Raw genomic sequence first — 25,970 nt, 5'->3', positions numbered from 1 at the left:
CATGCAGTGTAAATTGGAAAGTAAGCCTGTTTTTTATACCTGAGCTAACAGCTCTTTCTGGGCCAGGGACTGGCCTTTCCTTGCACAGGCTCAGCTAAATCCTTTGTGTTCCTTCTGTGACGTTGACATGAATAAGTAAAAAACGGAAAATCAGTTACATGACCAATCCCAATATCTGCTTGACATGCTTTTAAACCTTTTACACCTTCACCTTAAAATCACTGACGGATTTAGAAGAATTTAGTCCCACTGAATTCGATGGGTTTTCAAATTCCAGACGTGTCATTCTCAGGTGGGTTCTGACAGTATGAGGGCCAGGAATGGCTCCCAGCTCCTTCCTGGTGGGCTCCTCACCGCTCCCTGACCCCAGGAATTTGGCTGAAATGGTTTTCTCTACATGTATGTTGGCCATGTTAATTGTGACATGGCACCACAGAGCAAAGAAAAAACACTAAAAAGCCAAACCCCTTCCATGTGAAGCAGAATCATATTCACAACTCTTTTTAACTCATATTTTCAAAGAACAGACTAGACTTTTTGCCTCTGCTTATATGCATCTGTGTGTCACCTTTTAAAGTGTTTTTACAATGTGTGGAGTGAATGCCCCAGCGTCCTTGGCTGTCTTTAAAATAACAAAATCCAGGTGTCATGAATTAAGAGAGGAAACTTGAAGGATCCTGTTGCAAATGACATACAGCAATAAATTGGAAACAACTTGGTCCAGACAAAAGACCAAAAAAAAGTAGTAGAATGCTGAGTGGATTTGATTCCACATTATAGCAGAGGTAACTGATAAAGTATTTTCCTAGGGAAAGTTTCACAACAAAGCAATTACTAAAAGAATTAAAATGTGCAGTCTGCATATGACTCCAGATTGAATGCCCTAGACTTTGCATCTTTCCTCATTCATATGTGAGAAACCTCACTGCTGATTAATTGTTTCAGCAGGCATGGGATTTGTGTAAGCAGAATTAACAAGTAATTGCCTTAGTTTCTGTCAGTTTATCTTCTACAGAAATGTAACAATATATCAGTATCTAAAGTCGATAATGGAGATTCCTCTGATCACACATGTCAAATTGCATAAAAATTAATTATTTCCAAGGTAGAGAAATCCTCCCTAAATGGTAATGGAGGACACTTTAAAATGCAGAAAGCTAGTAGAAAAATGTGCCTCTCTGACCTATGTGCACTGTAAACACAAGATTCTCCTGCTGAAGGGCTGCCTTTGTCAATGGGATGTCTTGTCCAACTGCAGGGATTCCCTTTGTGCTGCTCCCTGGGGAAACACTGGAAGCCTGGATCCAAAATGCTCATTAGATCTCTCATGATGCCTGTTGCTCTATTTTCTGATGCATATTCATCAACAACAATGCCTGTTGTTTGAGTCATTGGGTTTGGTTTTGTTTAAAAAAAGGGGAAAAAAAAGTACCTATTTCCACACGCAGAGGTAATGAAGGGCCAGTGTTTTGTGTAAAGGTACTCAAAGGAGATATTCAGAGGTATTTCAAAATTTTCAGTGCCAAGTTCTATATGGGTTTTCATGTGTTGGTTAATTTTATCTCCTGAATATTCACCTTTTGAAACAGTTTCCAAGAACATAGCTAATGTATATTTTTCATGTTTGAAACATCTTTGTTCTCATCTAGGTTTTTTTTTTTGTTTGTTTGTTTGTTTTGGTTTGGTTTTTTTTTTTTTAATAAAAAGCTGCAGCTTGAAAAAATTGAAAGGTTCAGAAGGCTGTTTTGTGTATATTTTTGTACAAACTCTGCCCTGGGAACTCAGCCCTCTCGCATTTTACTGATTGATGTGTTTTTGTGAAGGGATTAGATACTAGATACAATGTGCATGTAAAGTTCTCGGGCTCACAGTGACACAGAGAGATCCTCAGCCAAAGCTGCTGCTGTCAGTGAAACAGGAGCATAATTTACAGATGTTAATAGCTTCCATGAGGTATTTTGGGAACACTTACAGCCCCATCCCAGCCTGTGCCTCACCATGGCAGGGCTGCTGTGCTGCCTGGATCCATTTGCACAGGAGACGTGGCTTTTTCTGGCTGAGGCACAGCAGATCGAGTTGGAAATCCTACTCCTTCTGTGCCACACTTAATAATGGAAAATAATATAAATTGGAACAAGCTTATTTAAATCCTTCAGTCATGTATCATGTTCCTCAGGAACCGGCCAGAAATAGCGATATAAATTACACCAGAGCCTTCAAAGCAGAAGTGCTTTCCTTCCATGTGAATCCAGGCGGTGTCTTCCAGGGCTCAATAAATAACAGGTGTGAGCTGCGACGAGAAACGCAGTTCAAAAGTTTGTCTGTGATTCACACGCCAGTGGGGAGGCTGAAACCCGAGCCCCTGATCAGAGCCATGTAAGGAGTTTCCTGCTCGGGGCTCCAGACGGGAGCGCCGGCGAGGAGGCGGCTCCGCGGGCCAGGAATGCCCGGGATTAGAGCACTCTTTAATGGGAACAAGATTGCTCATCACAGGGGGATGGGATGTACGAGCACTGCAGTATTACCACTCACCAGGCCCTGCAGTGTCCAGCAGCGCTGCGGGCAGTTGAGAAATCCCGAGCCCAAACACCTCCTTCAGTGCTGTCCCAGAACGGGTGTGCAGGGAGCCGAGGGAGCCGCTGGGCAGAGCCCTGAGCGGTTCGGAGACAAGCAGGGAGTGCATAAACCAACCATAACAGCATTAAGGTCTTAGAGGGTGTCCAAAGGAGGGACACGGAGATGGGGAAGGGCCTGGATTTGGAGCCGTGTGAGGACACTGAGGGCACTTGGTGTGTTCAGCTGGAGCAGAGGAGACTGAGGGGAGACCTCCCTGCAGCTCCAACTGCCTGGGCAGGGGCAGAGGAGGGGCAGGACTGAGCTCTGCTCTGGGGGGACCAGGGACAGCCCCCAGGGAATGGCTGGAGCTGTGTCAGGGCAGGCTCAGGGTGGATCTCAGGGAAAGGTTCTTCCCCCAGAGGGTGGTTGGCACTGAACAGGCTCCCCAGGGCAGTGGGCACAGCCCCAAGGCTGCCAGAGCTGCAGGAGGGTTGGGATGATGCTCTGGGGCACAGGGGGTGACTCTTGGGGCTGGGCCTGTGCAGGGCCAGGGGTTGGACTGATGGTCCTTGTGGGTCCCTTCCAATTTAACATATTCTCTGATTCTCTGATTCCGTGACTGATTCTTCATCATCCCACCTTCTCGCCTCCCACTTGTGTCCTGAAAGCCACCAAAGATTCCCAGCACTTCATTTCCCAGTGCTGAAAGACAATGAAGCAAGGGTAGAACAAAGGAAAAGCCATAATTCAGCGTGGGAATTCCTGCCTGGCCTCTCATTTATCGGAGGAGCTCTCAGCCAGGGATGGTCCTGGCACGGTGTGGCAGTGGGAACAGCTCCCTGGGGCATGTGCCTGAAAAAAATACATGGGTTTAGTGCTTGTTTACATCATCTTTCTGGGAAAAGCAGTTTTTGTTATGTTAAAATCGGTATGTTGTTAGGAGACAGATTTTTTCACCTATCTTACAGCTTTTTATTACTTCCTATGTGGAGTTTCTGAATACATTCCCTACATGATGGATTGGCAGGAGATTTTTGTGGAGTTTCTGACTCTATTATCCAGCAGCGAACTCTCCCAGAAAGTAAATTTGAAATTCATGATGATGACTATCATATCAGGATTTGGCTCTGTGAGCTATGTTTCTTCAGATCATATTTCCCTGTAATAAATAAAAAAACTTACCAGGGGAAAGAAAAGGTTTATAGGAATAAATATGCTTAGAATAGATTAAATTAATAACTGAAAATGAACAATACAGTTCAACTGTAAAATAGTCACAAACAAGTTTCCACAAAGTAAAATAGATTTATTGTCATTTGGGTGAGAATATGTCTAATTAGGCTCTTATTAGAATATGAATACCTAAATTATGTAGCTCATTTGAATGAAATCCACTACAATCTTAATTACATGGTGCATTGCCTTGTATTTCATATGCTATATATCTTTACTAGAAAACTATCTAAATATTCGAGAGAGTTAAAAGTAAAGCAAAAAACTTTTCATTTGAAAACAGGCCACTGTAAACACTCACTTTGGAAACATTTGCTCATGTTTTGTCTCATAAGAAATGCCATTTATTTTAAATCATTGTTGTAAGTGCTGAAAGCTGAGCAGATCTGTGCAGTCCATTTGCTTGGCTCTAAAGAGCCAAGTTCAGAAGCAGAAATCTTAGTTTTTATTTATAAATTTTAGATTTCTCTAAACCAACTCCAGATCCCTTTCGTTCATGTAAACACAAAATTTCAACTGTTTTATTTTATTGTAAAAAGGAGCATTGTAAAATACGTAGGTAGGTTTTGGAGTCAGGAAGGTACAAAACGGTACAGCAAAATACATAAAAAACAAGAAAAAAGACAGGAACGTTCCTGTGTCCTTACTCTCCACTGTATGTTCACTCTCAGTTTGTATGCCCATCATAATATGCCATCCTAACACAGGCAAAGGAGAAAAGGAAGTGCTGCTTACATTTTTGTAAAGTTTTCTTTATGAGCATGGGATGATAGGGCTATTTTTATACATGGACATACAGCAAGATGTGATTTAAAGACTCATTTTACTACCCCGGGTTTACCTCAGTATTGCACAGTGTGTTATAACTCTACAGTTCCTCAAATACAGGAGGCTGGAGAATCTGTCCTTTTAAATATGCTGAAATGTCAGCATTTATTTTTACCATTTTTTTCAGAATTTGCCTGTTCTGAAGTTTCATACAAACTGGAGTTCAGCCCTCTGAAAAGGAACAGATTCCATCCTATTGGTTTCAGCTCTTTGTGGCAAGTGGACCTCTAACACCAATTTCTGACAGGGAAGAACTGAGCTGAATAATGGATGTTGACACCTACAGTTTTGGCTGAACTCTTGGCCTTGCTGGTGGAAAGCTCTCCAAGGCAGAAGACTGTTTTTTTGCTTCCCAAATGCATGGATATGTGGAGATAGATATTGCAAATGTGTAACCCAAACAAGCTGATTAGAACTTGGCCAGGAGGAGTCACTGAATTCTTGCCATGCTCTGAACATGGAGATCTGAACTGGGTAAGATTTAAGATGAATCTAAAGGAGATTTAGGCACCAGAGGACAGGATAAAAATAGGTATCTGCAGTTCTTTAGAAGGGATGTGTCTTTTAAAAATCCCCCAACAAACCATCAAGTGATGGTATCATAGAAATGGTGCTGCTACCCCATATTATGTAAAATCCTACAGGCTACAATCTTCATTCTGGAGAATGGGGTATTTGCATTCAATTCTCTCTCCTAGTGCAGCAGTGAAGGATGTCTCCATGGGAAGACCTCTCAAAGCTTTGTTGCTGTGCAGAAATTCAGGCAATTAATGTAAGGAGGAGGATGGTGCTGACTGCAGCTGAAGGGCAGCTTGCTGGGAGGCAATTTGCAGGGTTCCACCACACCCTCATTGCTATAAAACCGTGGTGTGCCCTATGGTGGATGTCACTGGGTACAAAAAAAGCTGTTTATGATATAGCTGGAAGCTCAGGTTTCACATTGCACAGGATACAGTAACCACAAGGCTACCAAGCCATACTTCTTTTATCCTCATAAATGTGTGTAGCTTCCTCTTCATTAAAATTAGATTAATTTCAGGGAATGGAGAGTCTGCCCCTTTCTCCCAGTCCATACAGAGGTGGAGCATTGATGGTGATCAAAGCAGAAGGAACAGTTAAAATTCCATGTAGAGAGAACATATGTGGATCTTGGCTGGTTTGTGAAATTTGAGTATTGCACAAGAACTAAGGAATTACTTGCACAATTTGGGCTGATAACACCGAAACTTCAGTTTGAATCTTCTGAATATTGGAAGACTTCTAGGTAGGAATGTTTTGGCACGAGGAGTGTAACTTGGGTTTTGAGTTTATCTGGTGAAATCAGTCGAGATGGATGTGATCCCTTCCCCCAGCACCTCACCAAGGAAGGCAGGGTGGGAGCAGCTGCTGGAGCAGGAGCCTCACCTGGGTGGGACAGGGCTCAGGTATTCCTTTAAAAAACTGTGGGAGGAGGTAGTGTGGGCTCATGGGGAGGTCTGTTTGTGAAGGGAGGCATTCCTCCAGATGAGCTGGTCATAAGTTGTTGTATATCAAGAAATAAACATGCCTGTCTTTGCTCTTTGATATAACGATGTGAGAATATATGTATATTTTATTTAAGTATACACACACTTATATCTGTGTTTTTAAGAGGGTGTCCCAGAGATAATGAGTGCTGGGGAATGGAGAGAAACTCAAGGAATTTTCTTGGCTATAGACCTTGAGATATTTGCACTTTCAGCTACTTGGGCTTTGAGCTACTTAAGAGGGTTGGACAGTAGAATTTGAGCTCTTTATTCTCTTATATACATAGACCAAATGGTGCTTTACTGAAGTTAAGGTTGTTATTTGTGCTGTTGATAGCAATTAGGGTAGAAACATGCCCCTGGAACAGAAAAATGTGCAGGTTATTCGTATCACCAGAGCTGTAGGACTACTAGTGCAGTGTGTGCTTTCTTCCTCAAAACGTTAGCCTTAAAAACTGGGGCTGAAATTGGACCATTGGGGGTGATGTAAATGAGTCTTTTTATCTTTAAAGCAGAAGGGAAAGATCACTTAGAGCAGTTACAGTAAACAAGCTCACGGTGCTCTGTAATGAGCAAGTTTAATTGTTCCTGAGTCCCACTACTCATATATCATTGGTCATAAAATACTAATAATTGAAATCACTAAATAGCAGCAATTGTTGAGCTTTTAATCTTAAAATAATCAAATGAGTTGGTGTGGAAAGATTATAGTAGTTAAAAATGTGAGTGGTATGATTGGGTGGGTAATCAGTTGAAGTAGTGGCCGCTACTGGTTCGTGGAGAAGGTTATGAGTCAGAATTCATTGATGAGGGTCACTCAGAGTATCTGAGTTCTCTTTTCTGTTTTCTTGGCATTGTAAATTGGCTGCAGTGAGGTGTCCAAAGGCAAGGAGTTCCCCAAGGAAGGGTTGCAGGGCTGGAGGTTGGGGTGCCCATGCAGTGCAAGTGGGTGTCTCCCAGCATGGCTGTGGTAGGAGATGTGGAGAAGGAAATGTGTCCATGTCCTTATGGAGCTGCCTATGTGACACAGAGCAAAGGGACTTCTTATGCTGGGAATAAGCAGGGGAAGCTTATGTGCCATGAAACCAGATAACTCTCCTACTCCTGAAGGTAACTGGCTGCCAGTGGTTCCTGTGCAGCAGAGGAGCACATCCAGTGCTACAGGGAGGCTGAAGGGAGACCTCACTGCAGCTACAGCTTCCTGGGCAGAGCAGGACTGAGCTCTGCTCTGGGGGCACCAGGGACAGCCCCCAGGGAATGGCTGGAGCTGTGTCAGGGCAGGCTCAGGGTGGATCTCAGGGAAAGGTTCTTCCCCCAGAGGGTGGTTGGCACTGAACAGGCTCCCCAGGGCAGTGGGCACAGCCCCAAGGCTGCCAGAGCTGCAGGAAGGTTTGGATGATGCTCTGGGGCACAGGGGGTGACTCTTGGGGATGGGTTTGTGCAGGGTCAGGGGTTGGACTGGATGATCCCTGTGGGTCCCTTCCAGCTCAGCACATTCTGTGAAGCTGCTGCTTGCTTTTAACCTCGTGATGGATTCTCTATTTCCCCTATTTTCCAGTTCTTATATTCTTTCTTTCAAAAGATGGTGGTTCTTGTCTCATGCTCAGTTCCTGGGAACAAACCCAAATGCAGCCAAACACGGGGAAGTGTCTGGGATGATCAGTTCAAGAGTGGGGTCCTGGCTGACCAGATGAACCCAGTTAGCTCTGGAACTGAGACCAGCTGAGGCTTCCCACTGCCATCAGGAAAGGGAGGGGCTGACTCCCAACCTTCCCCAGTCACCCATCTGGAAAACAGAGTTTAAAAGGGTGGTCAGAGAAGGAACATTGAGATTATTTTCAAGGTTAAAGCTGGGAAGATGATGACTTATTACCTGGATGGCAATCAGCACCAGCCTGGCGTTAGCACTGCAGTTTTTTATGGAGTTAGATTTTACAGCTGGGACTTGCTATGGTGGTTTTCTTTTCCTTTCCTTTTACGCTGCTTAAGTGTTTCTGTGACACTGAGCTGTGTTGCACCTCTGGCATGGCCAGATGTGGCAGGATCATTGACTTTTTGCTGACTTCTGCATAATATAAATAGAAATACACTGGAGTGGAACCAGTAACAGAGGCTATGGTGTTTCTGCTCCAGTTTGAGGTTTGTCCCCGGTAGGTGAAGGAGATCCTGCAAAGAACATAAGTTATGAATTATGTAGCACAGATATTTGCACAGGAAAAAAACTTTTCTGGACTTCTAGAGTTGGAGAAGTTTATATGTCTAGTTCATAGTCCATAAATTTCAAAGCAGAACAAACCCCACACTTTCTCCTTTTTTCAGTGTAATGAAGACATTCTCCTCTCTTTGGTATAATTGTTTTGTCAAATGGAGAACTGCTCAAGTAATCAGCAATGTAATTAGGAAAGCTTTTTTGCTCACTCTGTCTTCAGCTGAAATACAATCCTGATTTCTAATGCCCTTTGCAGCAGGGCAGTTGTCTTAAAGGAAAGGGAAAAAAATCCCAACCTTTAATGAACAAGAGAGCCCAGGGAAACTGATACATTATATTTTTATAACTGTCTCAAAGGCAGCCTCAACTTTCCATTTTTAGCAAATAAAAACCAGGTTATGAGACTTAGAGAATGTGTTGCATGAAACTGATCTTTTCTTTCTCTTCTCATCCCCCATTTTATTCTTCCCCTGGGAATTGCAGAATCCTGTGCTCTAGGATATCTTATTTATTAAGAGAAGTTAAACTGAGTAGCTGGAGAAAACTCTGCTGTGGAGTGGTGCTGGCATGACTTGCAGAGGTTGGAAATGAGCAGACGCTCTGAAGACTGTTTGATTCCCTCCACTAGGGATTTCTGATGCATTTTAGGGAGAATTTCTCAACTTTAGCATGCTATGATTTATTTATTTCTAGACACTGTTAGCAATGTTTTTCTGCACAGAAGATATACTTGGAGCTGTTGGTGAACAAGTGGGACTACGAGTTTAAAAGAAAACAGGCAATTTTTGGGAGCTGGATATTGCTAATGAAAGAACAAGTTTCCATTTTTACATCCCTTGGAAAAAAAAGTGGTGATAGAAACCAGTAGTGTGGTTGGAAACGTGTGAGACTGGGGCTGTGAAACTTGTCCAGGGCTGTGTTTGAGGAGGTGAGCAGTGGATAAGCTGGAATAAAGCCCTGACCCTGGGACAGTGCTGTGGGCTGACTGTGATGGGTGAGAGGGGAGAGCCAGGACTCCAGGATGTCCTGTTGGCTGTGCCCCTTTGAGCAGAAACCCAAGCCTTTGGAGTGGCTGATCTCAGACACTGAGTCATTTTACCCCACAGCAAGGTGTGTAAAACCATGCCTGCCTTGAAGCTTCAGGATGTCCAGAGGTGCCATTGCATAAGCACACATCCAGTTTTACTGAGAATCCCAGAATGTGCTGAGCTGGAAGGACCCACAAGGATCATCAGTCCAACCCCTGACCCTGCACAGCCCCATCCCCAAGAGTCACCCCCTGTGCCCCAGAGCATCATCCAAACCCTCCTGCAGCTCTGGCAGCCTTGGGGCTGTGCCCACTGCCCTGGGGAGCCTGTTCAGTGCCAACCACCCTCTGGGGGAAGAACCTTTCCCTGAGATCCACCCTGAGCCTGCCCTGACACAGCTCCAGCCATTCCCTGGGGGCTGTCCCTGGTCCCCCCAGAGCAGAGCTCAGTCCTGCCCCTCCTCTGCCCCTACCCAGGCAGTTGGAGCTGCAGGGAGGTCTCCCCTCAGTCTCCTCTGCTCCAGCTGAACACACCAAGTGCCCTCAGTGTCCTCACACGGCTCCAAATCCAGGCCCTTCCCCATCTCCGTGTCCCTCCTTTGGACACTCTCCAATGGCTCAATCTCTCCCTTCCATTGTGTCCCCCCAAAGTGCCCCAATGTTGAGGTGAGGCCGCCCCAGGGCAGAGCAGAGCAGGACAATCCCCTCCCTGCTGCCCCAGGACAGGGTTGTTTCCATTTCCCTCGTGACACCTTTGTCATACAACTTCTCTTTTTCAACTGTTGAGAAACTCTTGAGCTACTTCCTCCCATCACCTCCTCTAATCTGCTTAAAATAGTATCTTAAATATATTCAGGTGCAGAAAATAGATTGTTGTTGTTAGGAGAATGAAAAGCAGTGACCCTTACTGAGCTTTTTATAGGATCCTGCATAACATTTTATTTAATAGCTTACCATAAATTTTCATTGTTGTCTTTCTTTATCAGGTAAAACCAGATTCTCCTCCTTCCTGGTTACTTTTTTTCTTATTTCAGCTCTCCATAATCTTTGTTGTAGGAACACAGGGTGGGTGGGAATTAGTGGTTGGTTGTGCCAACATTGGAACCTGATCTTGTTTAGAAATTATATTGAATTTTATTTGGAAGAAAAACCATTTGACCAAAACATACACATTTTAATGAATGTTAATGTGGAACCTTTGATTATGGCCCATAAAGATGTGGAAAATCCTTCAAAAAAGGGATGAAGGTTAAATTTTTATTCTGGTCAAAACAAATGTCGAAAGAGACATATTTCATAATTTATGCAAATTTTTAAGTGAGAATTTGCTTGAAAATGTTATATTTTGTGGGTTTATCAGAATTAATTATATTTTAGTATAATTTTGTTACCATTTTTATAATATTTTTAAATTGAAATACATACTTATTAAAAACTGGAAATCTTGCCTTGCATTTAGTGAGAAGAAATCCAAAATAACTTTGATCAAAGCCAATCTTCAAATTAAGTCTGGATTAAAACCAGTTTTGTGGGTTTACTCTTCTGCCATTATACCCACTGTGTTCAGTTTATGAGTTTTTTTTGTTAAACTCTCTCTTAACCCACTATTGTTGATATTCCGTTTACTTCTAAACCACAGCAAGGACACAATTATCTTGAAATCAAGACTTTTATTTGGAAAATTTCTGGGAAAATAAGTACAAATGTATTTTCAATCTATTATAATACTTGGCTTTAGTTTTCACCAAACATTTTGATGAAATAGCTTGTAAATATGTAAAATGAAGACTAATAAATGCTGAATATTTTCTATTATAAAATTTTTTTGCACAGTGTATATAATAAATATTTGATTGGTTTTTAAACTGGATTTTTCCACTGTAGGGGTAAACCAGGGAGTTGAGTTCCCTTGACAAAGGGGAAGTAGTCTCTTGTGCAGTCTTTATGGAGATTAGATAGTCTGAAGAAGGTCAGATTTTCCACATACACAGACAAACCTTCAGCAGAACATGGCATGTCACATACTGCAGTCTCCCCCAAAATAAACTGCAATTCCTAAAGAGATCTGAGATTTTCTGGAAGTGTGAAATATAATGATTCTCAAAGCATTTGCTTGTCTGCACATCAGCAAATGTAACTTACAGTGTTTTATCTGAAAAAGATCGTATTTTCTCTCTGCTAAGGTAAAAAGCATTCAGCTTTTTCCTGGTGTCACATCAGTGGGCAGGACAAGGGGGAGTGATTTCAGCTGCCAGAGGGCAGAGTCAGGTGGGATAGTGGGAAGGAATTGTTCCCTGTGAGGGTGGGCAGGCCCTGGCACAGGTTACCCAGAGAAGCTGTGGCTGCCCCATCCCTGGAAGTGTCCAAGGCCAGGTTGGATGGGGCTTGGAGGGACCTGGGCTGGTGGAAGGTGTCCCTGCCCATGGCAGGGGTGGGATTGGATGAGCTTTAAGGTCCTTCCAACCCAAACCATTCCATGATTGGAGGTGTCCATCCCCAGGACTTGTCAGCACTTCACTGTATCTGTCTCTGGGAAGCACATGTGTTCCACAGGGGAGGGATGAAGGAACCTTCCCTGTGTGTCCCTGCCCCTCTCTGACCTGGCTTTGCTGCTAATGAGTTCTAGAGCTAAACTCTTCCACCTGCTAAATGAATTTCCTTCTTGTGGTGTTGCAAATTGCAGAGGGATCTCTGAGTACAGGTAGGGATACAATGGGGTGAGAATTTGAGCTGCAGCTGATGTGTTGTTATTGGGTGCCCAACCATTTTCACCTGCTGGGTCTTTCTTCCTGTTTCTAGCCTAAATACTGATGTAGCCACAGGAGAACACGTTTGCATAAGTGCTTCCCAGTGTAAATTGTTGTATCTACTCCAAAACAGTGCCTTTCATGGATAAAGGAACTGTGGAACATGTGGTGAGCTGTTTGTCACATGTAATGTTTCTGGGAGCTGCAGAACCAGCAGGGGAGAGGGAAGTGGCTGTGCACAAGCTGCAGCTCCATCCTGGCCACAGCTGGGATCCATGTGGGAAGGGCACTAGATCCATGGTCAGACTAGTGTACAGCAAGCTATGTGTTCAGGTTATAAAGTCCTGAGGAAGAGCTCTTTGCACGACAACCAAAAGGATATTAAAATGTGTAATTCCTCCTCTGGGATGTCCAAGTGTGGCAGACTGAATGCTGACGCGGGAGATCTGGGATCTTTAGTAACTCTTCCCTTGAGTGCTGTGATTTTCAAAAAATAATTATAAGCCAGCTTTGATCTATGCATTCTTGATGAGCAAAGAATAGAAAAGATAGCAAACAATATTACTATCTTCACAAAACAGGGAAAATTTACAGCTGAAGTTGGGTAACATGGTGAGATATCTCCTTTTTAACAGTAATAATAGAAATTAATTTAAGCTGCATATTGTGCTGCTGATGTTATGCCTGCAAGTGCAGGGGAGAGAACGTGTTATACATGGAAAAGTCTTGCAAAAGGATCAGCAGGAAAGGAATTGTGAGGGACTGGAGGCCTTCCTTGGCTGTTGGAGGCTTCAAGCACACATTGCAATGGGATTTGTGGCCTAAACACACTTTGAGTCCCAGTTTGCCAGAACTGCTGCAGTGCCCTTTCTGCTCTGCCACGCACATGTGCAGCTCCCGGAGCTGGCTCGAGATGTTTTGGCAGGATTATTTGAACCTCAGAAGTTCTGGATTTCGCTTCCAAGGATGAAAGAAAACCAAGAAATGGAAAGGTTTCAGAAAATGATTGTGGCTTCTTATGTTCTTAATCAGCTGAATTCTGCATTGGGTGGTTGATGCTTTTGATTTTTGGCTTTACACTTTTCCCCTCTGTTCCTCAGAGAATGACAGACGAGTTGAGAGAAAAGAACATTTCTAAAAAACACTCTTCTATACCCTTTTAGCCACTGCTTGAAAATTACTTTCTGAAAATTTTAAAATTGCTTTTACAAACTTTTATTTCCTCAACTGCTTTTAAACTGTTAAGAAACGTTGAAGCAAAGAATTCCTTGGCATGCAATAGCTTCTCTGGAGGTAGAAGACAAAAACATCTAAAGTATTTTCAGATTAAATTCTCTACTGATGGCTGCAAATGTTTTCTTAATTTGTGTGGTTACAACAGAATATTTTAAATATCATTTGGCTGTGATTTTGTTGCTTTTCCATGTGGCACCCAATAATGATTAAAAAAACTCAACACATTTTTATCTTGTTGCTTTAAAGGATGCTTTGAAGAGAAAGGTCATTTGAATACCATCTACATGACATGTCTAAATTCAACCTGATGAACGTGTCTCAGGAGTATGTGTAGCTCATTAGTAATGTTTTGAAACCTGTTTGTTTCAACCTACAGAAAACCTGTCCTGTTCCCCACCTTGTCACTTGACACACCATGTCCTGCCAGAGCTTAGGAACTTTGTATGAGCAAAGATGTCCTTTCAGCTCTGAAATTCTTTTTATTCGTTGTGTTTCCTAATTGGTTTCATTTACATTTACCTTGTTTATCAATTTATGAACTTTTTTGAAAGTTCTTTTCTTTTCAATGCTGTGACCCTTAAAGGCTTTGGGAGAACTCAGTGTGGATCTGGGTCCACTCCTGAGCATGTGGAATATGTGGGCAGCAAAAGAAGGAAGACATAAATACAGTTGCAGTTTGAGGCTCAGGTGTCTGTTAAAGGCCAAGGGAGAGATTGTTGATATCTCAAAGCCTTTTATCCTGGCCTCGTCCTGTTTCTCATCATCTGTTGTGTTGCCCCAATTAATGTCTGAGCTCAGCTGAAACATGCTTCCTGTAAAACAACACCACAACCACAACCAGACTGAATTTCTTTGTCCATGTTTCCTGCCTGGGGGCAGTGACACCAGTCATGATCTGCTAAATACATCAGCTTTTCAGCTCCATGGTGGGTCCGTGAGCCGATTCTGGGGAGAAGCCAGTGAATATCTGTGAAGTGTCAGGGATGTACTGAGCAGTGAAAGAATATCAAGATGTGACAAAATTGCAATATGTGAACCTGAATTGCTCTTGCTTGGCTCACAGATGACTCCAAGCTGACAGAAGTTTCACGACAAAAGCTTCTAAGGAGAAAGCAGTACTAAGAGACAGCTCAGATGCCAAAGAACTGAAAGAACAAAGAATGGTCCCAGCATAAGGATCCAGAATTTTTCAAAGTATTTTTGTAATGTCTGCGGGCTCATTCATTGTTGAGGGTTGTAAACAAGAGCTGTTGACTGCTGAGCATTTTCAAAATCTGTCCAGTGCTCCACTAAAGTCCTTGGAAAATGCACTCTTATCCATGGGATCTAAAGAGATATATGTGGCTCAAAAATGGGAAAAGATGTCCCACTGAGAGGAGTGTGTGCTGTCCCAGCTCCTGTTCTTAATGTGCCAGTGGGTTTGCACATGAGGAAGTCTAGGAAGAATTCAATTTTACTTTGTTTAAAAAAAAGAAATTTAAAATTATGAAAAATATAATCAAGTGTATCTGTGAGCTTTCTGAAAAACAAATACCATCTTCTCTCACCTTTCAGGGGGGCAAAGGAAATGGGCTCAAATGTCTGTTTTAAATTGTCACCTTTCTCAATGAACAGAATGAGACAAAAATGGCTCGTATCAAACAAACAAACAAACAAAAAAATCTTTGCCCTCTTTAAAGAAACTCTGCGAATTCACATTTTTCCAATTGAGCTCAGAAGTCCTCGTGCTTCACATGTGCTCCAGGTGAGAGAGGGCTGCTGTGTGGAGGTTTGGGTTGTATTTATATTTGTGGAATTGAGGGCCTCAATTGCAGCTGAATTGTCTGAAATGTCCCGAGTCCATTGCATTGCTGTTGCAGCTCTACTAAATGCTCCCCTGCTCTTTCAAGAAGTAAACAATTATTATACTTTACAACAGTATAGCAGTACTATCTTTTTCTCAATGGCAGCTTCTTATATCTGACTTGGAGGCCTTCTCGTGGGGCTCCAGCTATTTTCTCTTTCCCTTTGTACTTTGAAAACAAAATATTTAAAATACTTTATTTCATGGTTCAAATTCTGAGCTATTGGGTTGTGAAATGGAATTTAAAAGCTCAAAAACTTTGGGTTGTTTTTTTTCCCTTTCAAGCCCCACACACTCCCCAACCCCAAAGTGAGCCTGAAATCCAAGAGTTAAGTTTCTCCAAGGAGCTCCATGGTCTTTGTGGTGTTAACCATAGTTTCAAACCCCCTGCCTGGTGAATGAACAAGCACAACCTTCCTGCCACAGTGGTGTTGCACTGAACAGAGCACAGAAAAGTCATAATAGAGCTGATTTAAGAGTAAAGATGGTACAAAAAAAGGTCAAACATCTCAAATTATGGAATTTCTATATCTCAAAGCAGTGATGGAAGGTCTGATTTGTGACTGGAGTGGCTCAGAGCCATCAGGGAGGTGACAGCCTTGTCCACAGCTTGGAGTGTGGTGCCAAAATGCTGCAGCACTTGCAAGTCTGGGAGCTTCCTGGAGGCTACCAGTTGTCTATCACTTCCTCTAGAACTTTGAAATAATATTGTCACTTGTTCTGTAAACAAGTGGCAGAATCACTTGATCTGCTCAGTGTGTGTCAAAACACACGGGAGGTTTCCCTGGAACATGTGCGATTTTTCCAAGGTCTAAAGAGCCTGTTGCTAAAATGAAACACTCATTTTATAGTACTTAAAGGATACTTAAATGTTAAGCAGTTAATAAAAAAAAGATACATCAGAACACAATATTAAGGCAAATAATTAAAACTTTTTCCATACCCCCCACAGTACTGGTTTTTGGTCTTATTTGATGTGGGGAGATTGGTGGTGGTGGTGATTGGTTTGCTTTAAATCCTAGTTTTAAGACTGCATCCCTCAGAGAGGGGAACAATCACCAAATAAATTATGCCTTGAATGTTTTTAGAGATGGAGAGGTATTTAAATCAGTTGTTCTCTCTGTGGAAGTAATAGATGCTAAGTTCAGTCCAACTGGGCTTGTATTTCCTTTTCAGTGTCTGAAGACCCTCCAGATCATTATCACCTTCCATTTGCCATGTGGCACATAAGGAACTAGAGGATAACAGACACCAACCCTTGGGTTTTGGAGTTTTTTTCTTGTGTCCATCAGTGTGAAGCTGTTTGAAGAGGGGTCCATTTGAGTCTATTTTGGGAGTGAGGATGAGATCTTGTTTGCCCACGGTTTCCATGGTGAGGGTTTCGTTGTTTCAGTGCTGCAGCAGCCCCAGTTGCAGGGCATTCCTTGGCCGCTGAGTGTTGTTTTCTGTCGTGTCAGGTGTATTTGTGGCCGTTCAGCCCACAGTGACTCTGTCCTGCCCTCCCTTGCCCAGAGCAGCTCCTTGCTGTTGTCACCCACAAGCTGCACATTCCTGTACCCTTTTCTCTTGGCCCGATCCCGCAGCAGGGTCTGTGTTTACGTGTCAGATGGAAGAACAGTTCTCACATTCCTTTCACAGCAGCCTGTGAAGGACAAAGCTACAAATGACTGCAAATGAGGCAATTAAATTTGGCCCCTAAGAAAAGAAGGGTGTAGAGCTGATAGAATACAGCCTGCTTGCATGGCATGAAATGTTTTTTCCATGGACTTTGCTCAGAAATGAGAAATTCCCAACTTGCTCTTGTAGATATTCCGTAGAATGGCTTCTGAGTAGAGGAGTTTGTGCCTTCCAGGCTCATTTCTGGTCACACTTCAATTAATTCTTGGCTAACCATCTCTAGTTTGTTGTTTACTTTGTTATTATTACAGAAGGTTTTCTCTCAAGCAAACATTTAATTTGTGCCATCCACCACCCTCTGCAGCTGGGAAAGCCATTATAAATAATGACAGTGACTTTTCAATACACTACTTAAGATTTCCAGCAGTGTGTAAGGATTTTAACCTTTAGATGTAACACTGTAATGATATGTCATCCCTAAAGAATGAAATGCCAACTGCCTACTGAAAGCAGAATACACCTATTTTCAGCCTGAAAATTGTAATTAGTCCTCACAATAACTTAACCTGCTCAGCAGAAGTGTGGCCTGGCCTGGTGTTGTGGTGGTGAGCAGGACAGCACTGGGAAGAGGAAAAGTATTCTTGCAATCAAACTGAAACAAATACCAAACCCAAAAACCTCAAACCTGCCTCATAAAGAACTTTTTGATTTGAAACAAGACTTGGTTGCAGATATTTTAGTAGTTTGCTGTTGCTAATTGTTTGCTTCCAAACACTTCTGGTTCTCAAGTGGCTTTTATTTTCACGCAGAAAATGCAGAATAAAGGTGTTTTAATTGACCAATGGGTCAATAATAAAATAACTGAAAAATTTACTTCGTCAATAGTAGTGACTTCTGTATGTTTGATGTCCCTATATGCAAGCAATTGAGCTCTAAAACCTGTAAGCACAGTTTTAAGCTGCTCTCAAGTTCCTAGAAGGGATTTTCTTTAGGAAAAGGCCTTCAAACACCAGTTTCTTCCCACTATGGTCTTAATCTTGAAGTATATTAAACAGAAGATGGTGGAATAATGACATCCTCACTTAATTTCACTGTCACATCTCTCTCTCCTTTTTCTAGGAACCTCTTTTGTGCCTCTGTGTTGTGTCCTCTGCTATGGGCAATACACCAGCATGACCTTAACAAATTGGAGTGTTTGCTTCCAAACTTTCCCATTCTTGGGGCAAGAGGTTTTCTCTCCTTTCTGCCTGGAAATGGCACCCCTGGAGCAGGATAAATGCTGTGACTTTCTTTGTTTGCATGTGGGAAGGGATTTTGCAATTAAAGTGTGGGGGGAACCCTCGTGAACGTGTTCCTACAACAAAACAACTTTCTTGCCCCCTTGGACGAACCTGTCACTGCAATCTCAATGACAGGACGTGGAATCACAAGATATTCTGAGCTGGAAGGGACCCACAAGGATCATTGAGTGCAGCACTTAAGTGGCTGGCCCATCCAGGGATCAAACCTTGGCATTATCAGCACTGTGCTCTGACTAACTGAGCTCATCTCAGGGTAAAATTTCATCTTGAGAGTGCAGAAAAGCTTTACTGAAAGCTTTAACTCGCTCTAGATTTATAGGAAAAAATAATGAATTTACTGTACATTTAGGCTATTTTTAGACTTGAACAATGGCTGATGTTTTTGCCATTCTCTGAAATTTCTCATTTTCAAGCCTCTAAAACTTTTTTGTTCATAGTAGATCAAATAATCAGAGGCTGGACTGACAGGATGTGTGTTCACTCCACTGGGGCTGTGCAGTGGGGATGTGCTTCACTGACAGGACAATTAACATATCCAGAGTCATCACAGCTTCAGTCCTTGCTTGACATGTAAATAATGTCTGAGTGCAGTGTGCCCTGTCATTGGCTCCTGTAAGGAGGGAAAAGTTACTGATCTTGTTTACCACAGTGTGTCTTCCTGCATTTCCCTGCAAAATTATGCCAGCTGCCAAGCCTGCTGGATAAAGTGGGATTAAGTGTATATATCTTGAAGTCAGTGCCATAGCCAGAAGTTATTAGGGAGATAGCAGTTGAATGGTGTTAACTTAAAAAGGGTAAAGTCTTTATCCCCTAACTGGCTGGGCTCTGTTTGCTTCAAGGAAAATCATTATATTGACTTTTTTTAAAAAAAAAGAAAAAAAAAGTAGTTAGGCTGTTATATAAATCCAAATTTTCTTTCTCAGCACTTCAGTTTTTAAGAGCAGTTTGTTAAAATTTTCACCCCCTTTTGGGGGACAGAATGAGCAAATGGAGATACTTTCTGTAATCTCTTGGTGTGTTCAGGAGTGGCTCAGCTGAAGAATGACACTACAGAGAATTAAAAACTGAGGAATAATAACAGGGGTGAAAAAAAGCTCTGTGTGACAACTGAGCCTGAACTTGACTGCAGAGCCTGAGGGGGCCTGCAAGAAAGATGGAGAGAGACCATTGACAAGGGATGGAGTGACAGGACAGGGGGAATGGCTTCCCACTGACAGGGCAGGGTTAGATGGGATATTAGGAAGGAATTCTTGGCTGGAGGGTGGGCAGGCCCTGGCACAGGTTGCCCAGAGAAGCTGTGGCTTCTCTGGAAGTGTCCCAGGCCAGGTTGGACGGGGCTTGGAGCAGCCTGGGCTGGTGGAAGGTGTCCCTGCCCATGGCAGAGGGTGGGATGAGATGAGCTTTAAGGTCCTTCCAACCCAGGCCATTCTGTGATTTCTATGACTGGGAACCCTGACAAACATTTTAGAAGAATTATTTTTTAGCATCTTCCAGTAGCAAATTTATTATTAGCCTGAAAAAAACCCCAAGTCCAACAGTGCAGCTCTCCCTGTTTAGCAGAGCAGAATTGATTTAATATTCTTTTACAATTGATCATTTCCTTCCCTCTTGAAGCAAGTAGCCTGCCTGAAGGGACTGGATGAATTTCTTTCATTAAATATATCCCAATTGCTTCAATAATGATTTGAAAGTGTATTGATCCGGCAATATTTATACAGTGCTTTGTGTTCTCTTCAGACTGACCTCCTGCTGTTACTTGATGGCCAAAATTTTCCTATAGGCAAGAGGAAGAATATGGTGTGTCATTAGAAGATCCTCACAAGGGTTACCTTGCAGTATTTAAGGATAAACACAGATTGACTTTCATATGTATTGGCTTGATTTTAATACTTTTGCTACTTTTATTACATTAAAATAATGCTTTTAGATATAAACAGCAGGTACAAATATCTATAATTAGTCTTGTTCTTATCTCTGAATCATCAATTATATGGTCCCATTGTGTCAGAAGTAGTTCCTCAGTTAAATGTTTCTCAGAAAGTGTTTGGGATCTATTCCAAGCTTGTTCTCCTTGGTGTACAGTGGGAAGAGAAACCTTCTGGTGAGTAGGAAGTCAACATGCTGTTGACTTTAGCTCTCTTTTCAGTCTTGGGTAAAGTAACTTCCTTCCATGTTATTTACATTGAATCTCATATTACTTTTATCCATGTCTCCAGAGATTACCTGGAGTGTCTCCATGCTGTCCAGGTGGCTGCACCATGATGCATCCAAACCTCAGTGAAACTCAACATTGTTCTTTCTGGTTTGGCAATTTCAGGGGATGTTTGCAGAAAAGTTTCCAATTTGAGCATTTTCTGAAACATTGAGACTTGTGATAGTAGCTCTAAAATGTTTTATAAGAGTCAGAAATATACTTTTATAGATGTAAATCATGCAGTTCAATTACACAACAGCAGTATGTTATATAGTAAAATTATATGGGCCATAATTTATGGCTACAAATGTAAGCCCTGATTCCATAAAACAGAGTGAGGCAAATCCACTGCTCAAATTTCTGTAACCCAGTCAAACTGTCTTACTGAAGGTGAAGAGATCAGGAGTGATTGTAATGAAGTCATCATATGATGTGAACAGGAAACTCTGCCCACTGAAGGGAGGATGAGCAGTGCAATGTGTTTCTCAGTTTGCTGTTGAGTGAGTGGAATGAGAGTTCTCAGAGTTATTAGCTTTGTTATTAGCCTTCCTTCAGAAAATGGATAACTAACTCAAGCTTGAGGATAAAAATATTTAACTACTTGACTCCAATCAGAAACTACAGTGGTTGAATAAGCAACAGATCAGCATCTGGATGAGCATTCTCATGGCATTAGCAGTGATTTGTCAGGCAAAGGTGAGACTGCAGCAGGTTTTCATCTGTGACTGTTGGAAATGGAATTGTCAATATTGGATCCTGAAAGAGCTTTTGAAGATGAAAGGACTTATTGTCACGTTCTTAAAAAATTCAGCCTTTTTAGAAAATTGGTTACTAATTACTTCAGTAATATGCAATATTCTGTTGTTAGCTGAGCCTGATAATAACTTCATAAGTTAAAAATGACAGGTGTTTAAAATGTTTTCATAGTAAAAAGGCCCAAATTAAGGGAAGCTATAAAGGCCATATGCTTCACAATTTAAACTGCTCTGACTCCCGAGACTGTGAAATCTGTCGATCAGTCACAACCGCATGAAATTCTCATTTTTATTTGTGGGCTTTTTAAATCCTGCATTTCACCCACTGACACAGGACTGGAGAATGACCCCAGGTTTTTACATTTCTTGTGGTATTGCTTTCTATTATGACTCATCTTTGTATAAAATGTATAAAATGTTTCATGTGACAACTTCAGAGAGCACAAATTGTAGAGCGAGACCATCACAGGAATGGAATACTGATTATCTAAAGCTCCTGATCACTTATTGGCACATACTTTCAACAGGAATTAAAAAAAGGGTGGAAAGTCTAAATGTCATAATGCAGCCAAACAGCTGTTCCCCTGTGCACTGGTGGGATCTGAAGCAGAGTTTTCAGTCGGGACACAAAGACCACGGTTTTGGTGGGGAGTGGTGACAAGACACAGGGACTGTTAATAAGGTGCTTTATTACCACTACCTGGAGCTCAGCTTGGTCCAGCTTGTAAAATCTGTTTTCTATCCAGTGGATAACATGGCTCTCCTGAAGCCTGCAAGGCTGAGAGAGCTGGGATTGTTCAGCCTGGAGAGGAGAAGCTTTGGGGTGACCTGACTGTGGCCTTGCAGAGCCTGAAGGGGCCTGCAAGAAAGATGGAGAGAGACCATTGACAAGGGATGGAGTGACAGGACACAGGGAATGGCTTCCCATTGACAGAGGGCAGGGTTAGATGGGATATTGGGAAGGAATTCCTGGCTGTGAGAGTGGGGAGGCCCTGGCACAGGTTGCCCAGAGAAGCTGTGGCTGCCCCATCCCTGGGAGTGTCCAAGGCCAGGTTGGATGGGCTTGGAGCAACCTGGGATAGTGGAAGGGTAGGGGATTGGAATGAGATGATCTCTCAAATCCTTCCAACCCAGGCCATTCTATAAAATGTGTCTTCTCTTTGTTGGATATGTCTTTCTACGTTTTCTCTTTTTTCCCTGTTTTCAGGGTAGTTTCCTGGTTTTCTTCCCTGCTGCTATGGGGGGTTTTCCTGACCTGTGGTGGGGCTGTTATGGAACTGGCAGTGTCTGACACAGGGTAACCCCACTGCCTCCTCACAGAGGGCCCTGCAGCCCCCCGAGTGACCCCTGGGAACAGACACCCAGTACAGTCTCATATCAGGTGGGATTTCAGCATTGAGCCACCTCGGTGACATCATGCATGGTCTCCCAGTGACTTCCTGAAGTCACATAATATGTTTTTTGGGCTTCTAAAGATGGTGTTCATACCTGTAGACAAGGGCACTTGTGACTTTTCTTGCTTTGTGCTAAATGCACCTCATCCCCTAAAAGCTTTTAGGTGTTGGAGCAGACTGGGGAAAACTGAGTTGCCTGCAAATTAACTTTCCTGTTTGCTTGTTTTCAATGAGTTGTTCAGTAACATAAATTTGAAGGCGCTTCCTTACATTCATAAATCTTTCCTTTCCCATTCAAACCCCCCTGAACTGGTGCCCTCTCTGTGTCCTGGGCTGGTGCAGCTCCCTGGAATCAGCCTGGAGTGTGACAGCCAGGTAGTGAATTAAATTGGAGTCTCCAGGCTTGTCTGTCTCCGTTCTGAGCTCATTCCTGCTGCAGCCCAGGCTTTCTGGTTGGCTGGGTTTTTCTATCTTATCTCCTTACGTTTTGCATGCAATATGTTGCACTTTTGCCAGGCAGCTGAAGGTACTTCACCGCTGTATAACTATGCTTAACATTTAATTTAAAATCAAAGATACCATTCTGTAATAGTTTGTTAGGCTGTGCCTCAGTCCCAAGCAATGTAAGTCACCTGCTCCTCAGTGTGAGAGGCAATTCATTGCTCTGGCTGTACTTTCAGGATGATTCTGTCTTGGAATAGCAGAGCTGAAAGGTTAGATGCCATTCTCCATCACCCAAACAAACTCAAATTGAAGTCCCATAATTTATATGACTTGTCAGCACAAAACTAATTTAGCTTCAAATATTTTCAATTCTTACTGGTATGTAAACTCTGTAAAAGGCAAATAGTGAATACTCGAGGAAGTTTGTACTATCCTGATATGTAATTGTGTGGAGAGGAGGTGGGTATTTAAATACTTCCTTATATTTTCCAGAGGATAAGGAAGCAAGGTGAAAAGAATGAAATATGTATTTATACCAAAAGAATTTTTTTAAAAAACATGAGCTAAGGGCCAGGCCTTGCAATGATGATTTCAGTTGCTGGTTGGAACATTTGTTGGAACTGAAGCCTTTTGTACAGTTTGTTTGGGTTTCTTCAATGAAATAAAAGAGCCAAAACATATTTTAATTTCATGAATAATGTGTTTGTGTTGAACATACCTACAAACTTGTCAATATTTTGTAGCCAAGTATCTACATTTACAATATAGGATGTTGTGTGCTCTCAGATCAGTTGTTTTTTCCAGAATAGACAAAAACCTGAGAAATTTTTTGTTTCCTGCAGTGGAGTATTTTGCCTGTAATGTTGCTCAGTTTGGATCCCTGTGGAAGTTCCACTGTGACCCTAAAAAGCATTCCTGGCAAATGTTTCACTCAAAACTAAGAAAAATGCACATGAAGTTTTGGTTCTGTCAAAACAATGCTGAATATTGGAGGAAAGCTATGGGAGGTGTGACAACATTTCCAGGCATATCTAGGATAACAAATCATAAAACTGTTTCCAGGTTTCATTCATTTGAAACATTGTCTGTGACAATACCTAACCCAAACCACAGAACTGATGCATCTACTACATCTGCTGTCATACAAGTGTGTGCAAACATGCTGGAAAGTATCAGGGGCATCATCAAGTTGTACCTTAGAAAGAAAATAGATATCTACAGTATAGATGACCTGATGGGATGTGAGTGAGGAGTGAGAGGGGTTGTTGTGCTGCTCATCCATAGCACAGCTCAATCCAGCTGCCTCCTTTCTCTTCGTGCAGAGGATGCTGCTGTTAGCAGGGATATTCTGTGTAGGCTATAGCAGGGATGCAGAGGCAGTGAGGACGTTTCTTCGGGAATCATGGAATTGTTTAGGTTGGAAAAGGACTTTTAGATCACTGAGTCTTAATTAACCCACTCATTAATCCAGAACTGCCAAGGCCACCACTATGTCCCCAAGTGCCACATCCACACATCTTAAATAGCTCCAGGGATGGGGACTCCACTCCTGGCCTGGGCAGCCCCTGCCACTGTCTGACCACCCTTTCCAGCAAGAAATTCCTCCTGATATCCAACCTGAGCTTCCCCTGGCCATTTCCTCTCCTCCTGTCCCTGTTCCCTGGGAGCAGAGCCTGACCTCCCCCAGCTCCCCCCTCCTGTCAGGGAGTTGCAGAGCCAGAAGGTCCCCCCTGAGCCTCCTTTTCTCCAGGCTGAGCCCCCCCAGCTGTAGTGATGCATTAGATTCCTTCCTGTTGTCCTGAAGAAGGTCCATCCTTTGTGGAAAGTTGAAATCTGTCCCAGTATTTGCACATTTATTGTTAATTGTGAAGCAACCTGTAAGTTCTGGTAACACCTAAAAGAGCAGTCACAGCCCCTGGGAGCTTTAAACCATAATAATGGCCAGTCTTCACGAGCGAAGATCCGGGGAAGGTCTTTCCACCTTCCAGCCTGCGCATTGGATTTTTTTAGGTGAGACACAGTGCGTGAATTGAGCCTACTTTAATCCTAAGGTTCATCTGCCGGGGCCAAGCGAGCTTGGACGGTGGCAGCGAGGTCCTTAGGACGTAGGTGGGTTGCCTTTAAGGGCTAACGAGCCCCACCTGCCCGGGAGTGGCCCTGACCGGGAATCGAACCCGGGTCTCCGCGGTCTAGGTGTAAAGGCGCCGCGCTATCACCGCGGAGACCCGGGTTCGATTCCCGGTCAGGGCCACTCCCGGGCAGGTGGGGCTCGTTAGCCCTTAAAGGCAACCCACCTACGCCCTAAGGACCTGCTGCCACCGTCCAAGCTTCGTTGGCCCCGGCAGATGAACCTCAGGATTAAAGGGTGGGCTCAGTTCCGCGCACACTGTGTCTCACCTAAAAAAATCCAATGCGCAGGCTGGAAGGTGGAAAGACCTTCCCCGGATCTTCGCTCGTGAAGACTGGCCATTATTTAAACCATAACCCACGTTTTAAAAGCACCACGTTTGTTTTGGATCCAGGGAACTGGTGAATCTTAACCATGTGTACTATTTGCAAACCTTGCTGAGTGAGGGAAGCTCAGTTTCCCATATTTCAGGCTCTGGCATTCACCTGAGTGGTGCTTTCTGCCTTGAAGGGGACTAAAAGCAATGAAGAGCTGTAAGATCTCATTCTGTTCCTCTCTGAGAGAGCATCACTTGGGAAGCTGCTGCAATTACTGCCATTGAAACACTGAACTAATGTTTAAAGCATAAACTAGTACATTTTTAAGGCTCTAGTATTTAATGCTGGAAGTATCTGTAGTGCTTTATCTCTAGGGAGATGAGATGTGCTTACTGTCCTTGGAGGTCAGCATGTTACATGTGATGCAAGGGAAGTTTAGAGAGAAGAGCTATTTCTGGCAGGATTGGTTGGGTCTGAAGTGAGGGATAACTGCTGTGAACAATGATTTATGTAAGATGTTGCACTAGGGATGACTTTGTATTTGAGGAGTGAGAAGGAGTGTTTAGGTGCTTTTAGGGGAACAAGTAGTAGAGTGCTTTTCTTCTTTCTCTGAAATAGGTAGAATATAAATTGGTT

The sequence above is a fragment of the Myiozetetes cayanensis genome, unplaced genomic scaffold (assembly GCF_022539395.1).
Source record: "Myiozetetes cayanensis isolate MyiCay16 unplaced genomic scaffold, myiCay2020 scf38, whole genome shotgun sequence".
NCBI classification, from domain to species: domain Eukaryota; kingdom Metazoa; phylum Chordata; class Aves; order Passeriformes; family Tyrannidae; genus Myiozetetes; species Myiozetetes cayanensis.
This window is presented reverse-complemented; position numbering follows the sequence as displayed.